General features: G+C 37.2%; 1 protein-coding gene across 4 annotated transcripts in view; it reads right to left on the bottom strand.

Annotated features, from left to right (window-relative positions):
* The window catches only part of Zcchc7 (zinc finger CCHC-type containing 7), a 191,191-nt gene that overhangs the window by 118,245 nt on the left and 66,944 nt on the right, over nucleotides 1-6,002 (bottom strand). The window lies entirely within an intron of this gene.

Raw genomic sequence — 6,002 nt, 5'->3', positions numbered from 1 at the left:
AGCCCTGGCTGTCCTGGAACTAACTCTGTAGACCAGGCTGGCCTCGAACTCAGAAATCCGCCTGCCTCTGCCTCCTAAATGGTGGGATTAAAGGCGTGCACCACCACCGCCCGGCAGAATAGTTTTTTTTTTTAAAAAAAATTATTTACTTATATGTATAAGTACACTGTAGCTGTCTTCCGACATACTAGAAGAGTACAATGGACACCATGCACTCTTACAGATGATTGTGAGCCAACATGTGGTTGCTGGGAATTGAACTCAGGACCTTTGGAAGAGCAGTCAGTGCTCTTAACCACTGACTCATCTCTCTAGCCCTAGAATAGTTTATGTAGGGAGTATATATGAATACACTTACTCTTTACTCTCCCCAATCTTTCAATAACCCCATCTTAAAAAGATTTAGAAATTGGGGCTGAAGAAGTTTAAATGTAGTCAATTGTCAGCTCTGCAAAACAAGTCTCTTTGGAGAAGCATAACAGAATCCAAAGAGCCTACAACGTATCATTTTTAGTAATCAAACAGGCCTAAATTAGACACTGTAAATGTTGTTTTTATTTTCTCTCATAATGGGATGGGATGAGATTTGTACCCAAGTTGTGTGAATAGAAGGCTTAGGCTGAACTTAGAGCATTTCTATCCCTAGGCCTAGGCCTCAAAGCTTCTAGCCTCTGAACAATCTAATCTTCCAAGCTGACTGATTCAATTCGGCTTCTATCTGCTTCTGCTTGGCCTCATACTGACCTTGGCAATCTGTTCTAATCTTCTGGCTTCTTCTCTTTCTCTGGCTCATTATGTCTTCACCTGTCAACTGATATCTGTAAAACTGCCATACACACACACCATCCTACCACCAGCTCTCTCCTGCCCACCTTGCCCCCTCTGCTCTTTCCAGTGCTGTTCTCATGTGAGTTGCTTTTTCTATCTAAACCTTCATATCCTATCTCTGACTAATTCTATCAAATCTTTCTCTGATTTGTCACTTTGTTTGCCTCTCAATTAGATGCTACTTTCAAATATGGCTGCTTCCTTTTACAAACTAACCTTACCTTCATTGTTAGGGACTAAAGGTGTGTGCTAAGGGAGTATCTGCATTCCTGTTGGATCATACAGACCTAGGTCTTTGGACGAGGTCCCTTGCCAAAGCAGCTGAATTAAGCTTCCCCTACAAGACATATGACAGAAGTAAAGTGTTACCTATACTCAAAAGAATATACAACAATCTATGGAAAGTGACTCCCAAATAGACAAGATTTTGCATGATTAATACCAAGGAAAAAGCTATAACGATGCTCAAGGTAAACAAAAGCATGCTTCTCTATTTTTGGTTTCTAGTTCAGCAAATAAGAAGCAGAAGTCACCACTATCTCAGGACATGGGAGTAAAAGCCTGTAAGCCCAGCACTCAGAAGGCACAGGAAGGTGGGTTTTTATAAATTCAAGGTCAGTCTGGTCTACAAAGTGAGATTCAGTATCAAACAGACAAACAGAAGTCACCAAAAGAGAAGCAAGTCCTGTGACAAAAGTATTATACCTAAAATTAAAAGGACCGGCAGACAGAATCAAACCTCCTGAAGGAAAATGATGAGAACTGAAATCTGTAAAGAACCAATGCCCTGGTGGGAAAACCTAAGATGTAACCTATAAATGGCTAGAAACAAGACACCTTTAAAGGTTAAAAATTCTAGAGGGACCAAGGACCTCCATACCTTTTTGATATAAGAACCTCCGGACCTTTTATTTCATTTCTGAGAGATTTACCATGTCCTCTAACTATCCAAGAAAAACTGCCTCATACAGACATCAGGGAGGGGGCAAAGAAAGCATTTGAAAGATTTTTAACTCAATTTTTTCCTCAAAGAAACATTTAGCAGCACTTGACTTAAGAGTGTTATCAGCATTTTCCCTACCTTGGGGAAGAGCAATGCCAATCTCAGCCCCTGCTAATCATTTAGTCTCACTTAACAGCGGGCTAGAACAAGACCCAAAGCAACAAGGAAGACAAACCACAGCCAGGCACAGGCTCACCTAAAGGCTAGAAATTATAAACTGAGAGTGCTTCTACCCCACACCGTAGCATTATACTAACAAAGGCCTACTTATTATATAGTACTTTTGTCTGTCATATAATTTATACCATAGGAAAACAACAAAAAATTAGCAGGTATCAGTTAAAAAACAAAACAAAACCCCAAACACAGTTTAAGGAACCAAAAAAAGCATCAAATCCACTGTAACATAGCACAGATGTTACAAATACCACACTGGGAATTTGTTAAATTCTGGTTAATATTCTAATGGAGACAGAATGCTCTGTCCAAGAGCAGATAGGCAGAGATAAAACCTCTATAAAGAAGGAATCAGAAAAGCTACAAAAAAAAAATTTTAAAAACAAATGTCTTTGATCACTCCCTAGGTAAGCACACATCACTGAGAATGTGTAACTATTATAACAGAAACTTCTAAAACTGAAAAGAAAAGACAGAGTGAAAAACCTAAACGAAATGTCTGAGAAATGTGGGCAGTTACAAAAACATTTCACAAACGAGTGAGGAAATTCTCCAAGGAAACAAAACAGAATAGACATGTAAAGTGACTGTGAGAATGTCCCTTATGTTGTACCAGGCACTGTCACATTGTGCTTAGAGGCTCAAGGATAAACAGGGACATCATATTATAGCAGAGAAATCAATTTTCAAAAAAAGACATAACCCTTATTTAACACATATGTACCTAACAACAAAAGAGGAACTGCTACAATTTCAAAGAGAAGTAGATGAATCTAAAACACACAAAACTACAAAGAAATACTCAATTCTGAGTAAGTAAAAGTACACAGATAACAACAGAGTATGAAGTGGTTAGAGGCCTTGCACCTTGCTGGAGTGATGCAGAATGATGCAGTGTGAGGAAAACAGTGCCAGTGTTGAGCAGCAAAGCAAGTACACGAAACACCATATTCTCGAGGATAAACAAACAAAAGAAACTGGGTTCGTGAATTTAGAGGATATATTGGCATCAAAAAGCAGTGTAGGATATATTCCAATTATTAATAAGTATGAAAAACAAATTATCTTCCCTACCATGACAGAAGGCTGTACCTAAACATAATAGTTGCCTAGAATCATCTACCCAATCATCTCTGTGGGAATGTAAGGGAATCTTATGTTTGTACTCAAATTACTATGATTTAAATTTGAGAAGAATGTTTGGTGTCTTAATTTCTTTACCTGTTGCTGTGATAAAATCTCTAACAAAATCAATAGTTTAAGGGAACAGTCTATCATAGAGAAGGCAGCCAGAGCTTTAAGCAACTGTCACATCACATCCATAATCAGGAAACAGAGAGTGATGAATGCATGCTACTGCTTAGTCCCTTTCTCTCTTCTTAGTCCAGAATCCCAACCAGGGAATGGACTCACAGGGGGCACTCTGGTCCCCTCGGTTAACATGATCAAGATAATCTCTCACAGGCATGCCCACGGGACCTTCTCTTAACTGAGTCTAGAGAGTTTAGTCTCTAAAGTTGGCAACATTGACCATCACAAGGGAATACTGAGGGCTCGTGACTGTGATTTTATAAGAGCTTAAATACTGCCAGAAATATCAACAATCCAAGCAGATATTTAAGAACTTTCTTTTACTTTGCAACCCACTACTGGTACAAATATACCAACATTTAATTCAGTGCATTTAGGCCAAACAAATACAGTTTTCAATGAAAATATTTACATTACATTATCATAAATATGGCTATACTTAGTAATTAAGTGTTCTTATCTCTATTTTTAACAATTAGTCCAGTATTAATACTATTGTTAATGTTTCTTTACAAGTGAGAAAACCAAGCTTGAATGTGTTAAATAAACACATTGTCAGGGTTAAACAACAAAACCTAAGGTCTGGAAAACTCACACTGAGCTGATGACACATTGGTAAATGTTATTAGTCTTAAAGTGAGGAAACTAAAGGTCAATGGGGCTGTTCAGCACCCAGGGTCACAGAGTCCAAAGGAAGGTCACATGTCTATCTGGGGCTCATTTGAACCCAGAGCTTCTGATTTGTTCCCAGTCTTACCACCTCTCCACATCACAGTTTCACCTGTGACTTCTCAGGAGCTCATTCATTGTAACTGATGGACTCTATACAAAGAGCTACTTTTGCATTGTTGTTTTTGCCAAGTCATTTTCTTGAAAAAGCCACTTGATAAACTAAAAATTTTTTGAACTAAAAATCTTATTGTGCTATAAACCATAGATCTAGACAGTCTTTATTCCACAGAGTTTACAGACACAATGCAGCATATACATAAAGAAACTTAAGATTAAAATGTACATCTCTTTAATAAGCATATAGTCCATTATATTTTTCATTGCTTTAGTTGTCAAGGCTAAGCTCTAATGTAATGTTTACAGCCAGGCATCATTTCATTAAATACTCCTAGGGAAGCAACTGTACACCACTTGACTTATTATCTTTTAGCTTATGCATAACTGTCTTTATTTTAATCTATCTCAAGTCCTATTGAGGTAATATAAAATAAACAAGAAAGTCTAGTTTGTATTAACAATACAATATTTCTATAGCATACTCAGCTAATTTTATCTATACACAGCATACCAAAGATATTTTGGATGTGGAATCTATCATAGGATCAAATGATACTAAATGTTAGTGGTATTGTGAACTGGGACTCTAGGACCATGTAAAATAAATTCTTATTTGTGTATTCATTATTTCCCACTCAGATTACACAAACTCTTAAAACCAAAACCAGCACTGGACGTCCATTAGAATTCGTAAGTTGAGAATGTGAAAAGGGGAAAATAGGATATGGCTGGAGAAGTAGTACGTAAAAGCTAATGCAATGCAAGTAACATGAGTCTTATACAGCACCTTTGTTTCTCTACTTTTAGGGGGAGGTAGTGGAGAACACCAGACCAACAATTAGTCTGTGCTCTTCACATCTTGTGCATGGTAATTTGCTGCTGCCTCTGCAATGATTCTAGACAAATCTATAAGTATCCTGTGTTGATCCAAACACATTTGGCTCCAATATTCTCTTTGGGCCACATGCACTCAATTAAAATAAAATCTTAAAAGAATTATCACAGTAAAAATACTTAGTATTTCAGCTCATGAATATTGGTATATCTCCATACTTTCTCAGCAGTCTTTTCTTAATTTTAGAGTCCAAATTCTACCATCAAATTCATGTCTAGATGTTTTGTTTTCTGGTTTTTGTTGCTGTTTTTGTTATTGCTTTTTTTTTGAGACAGGGTTTCTCTGTGTAGCCCTGGCTGTCCTGGAACTCACTCTGTAGACCAGGCTGGCTTTGAACTTAAAAATCTGCCTATCTCTGCCTCCCAAGTGCTGGGATTAAAGGCAAGCGCCACCACAGCCTGGCTCCACATTTGTCTTTTAAGTACTGCAAGGACACTTGATTCTCTAGTCATTATCTATTATAACCTTTCCTCTACAATAAAAATTGAAGAGTCTCATTTATTTTACTCTATGGACAATACAACAGATATGTAGTGATTCAGGCAGGGTCTACTCTTAAAATATAAATATCAAGAATGTTATAATAGCTGGCAGTGAAGGGAGAAAGAATGAGGAATGGAAGGACTCAAGTACATGCTATCTGAGTCCACTTTTCTCTTTGATCCTGCTCATTTTACTTCAAGCCAGAGAATGGCTAGAGAGCCATTATAGTATAAAACAACACAGTACAATGAAGAAAACAATGAACAGAATTCATCCCTTTATATACAAATAAGCCAAAGGCCTTAACAAGTCAATCTCTTTGGGCCATTTTTTTTTCTTTATAAAAAAAATTAAGTAAACCTCCATCTCTTTCAACTAAAAATTCAATGAATTCTATGTGAAAATCATAAAATGAGATGATGTTCTTCTCTGGATGGAATGGGAGAAGGAAGCAGTTCTAGAGACCTGTGTTCCATATATAGGTTTTTACATAAAGCTAATTGATGATGGTTATTG

Source organism: Mastomys coucha, unplaced genomic scaffold (genome assembly GCF_008632895.1).
Source record: "Mastomys coucha isolate ucsf_1 unplaced genomic scaffold, UCSF_Mcou_1 pScaffold18, whole genome shotgun sequence".
Classification (NCBI taxonomy): domain Eukaryota; kingdom Metazoa; phylum Chordata; class Mammalia; order Rodentia; family Muridae; genus Mastomys; species Mastomys coucha.
Note: the sequence above shows the minus strand (reverse complement) of the source record. Positions and strands in the feature narration are given on the sequence as shown.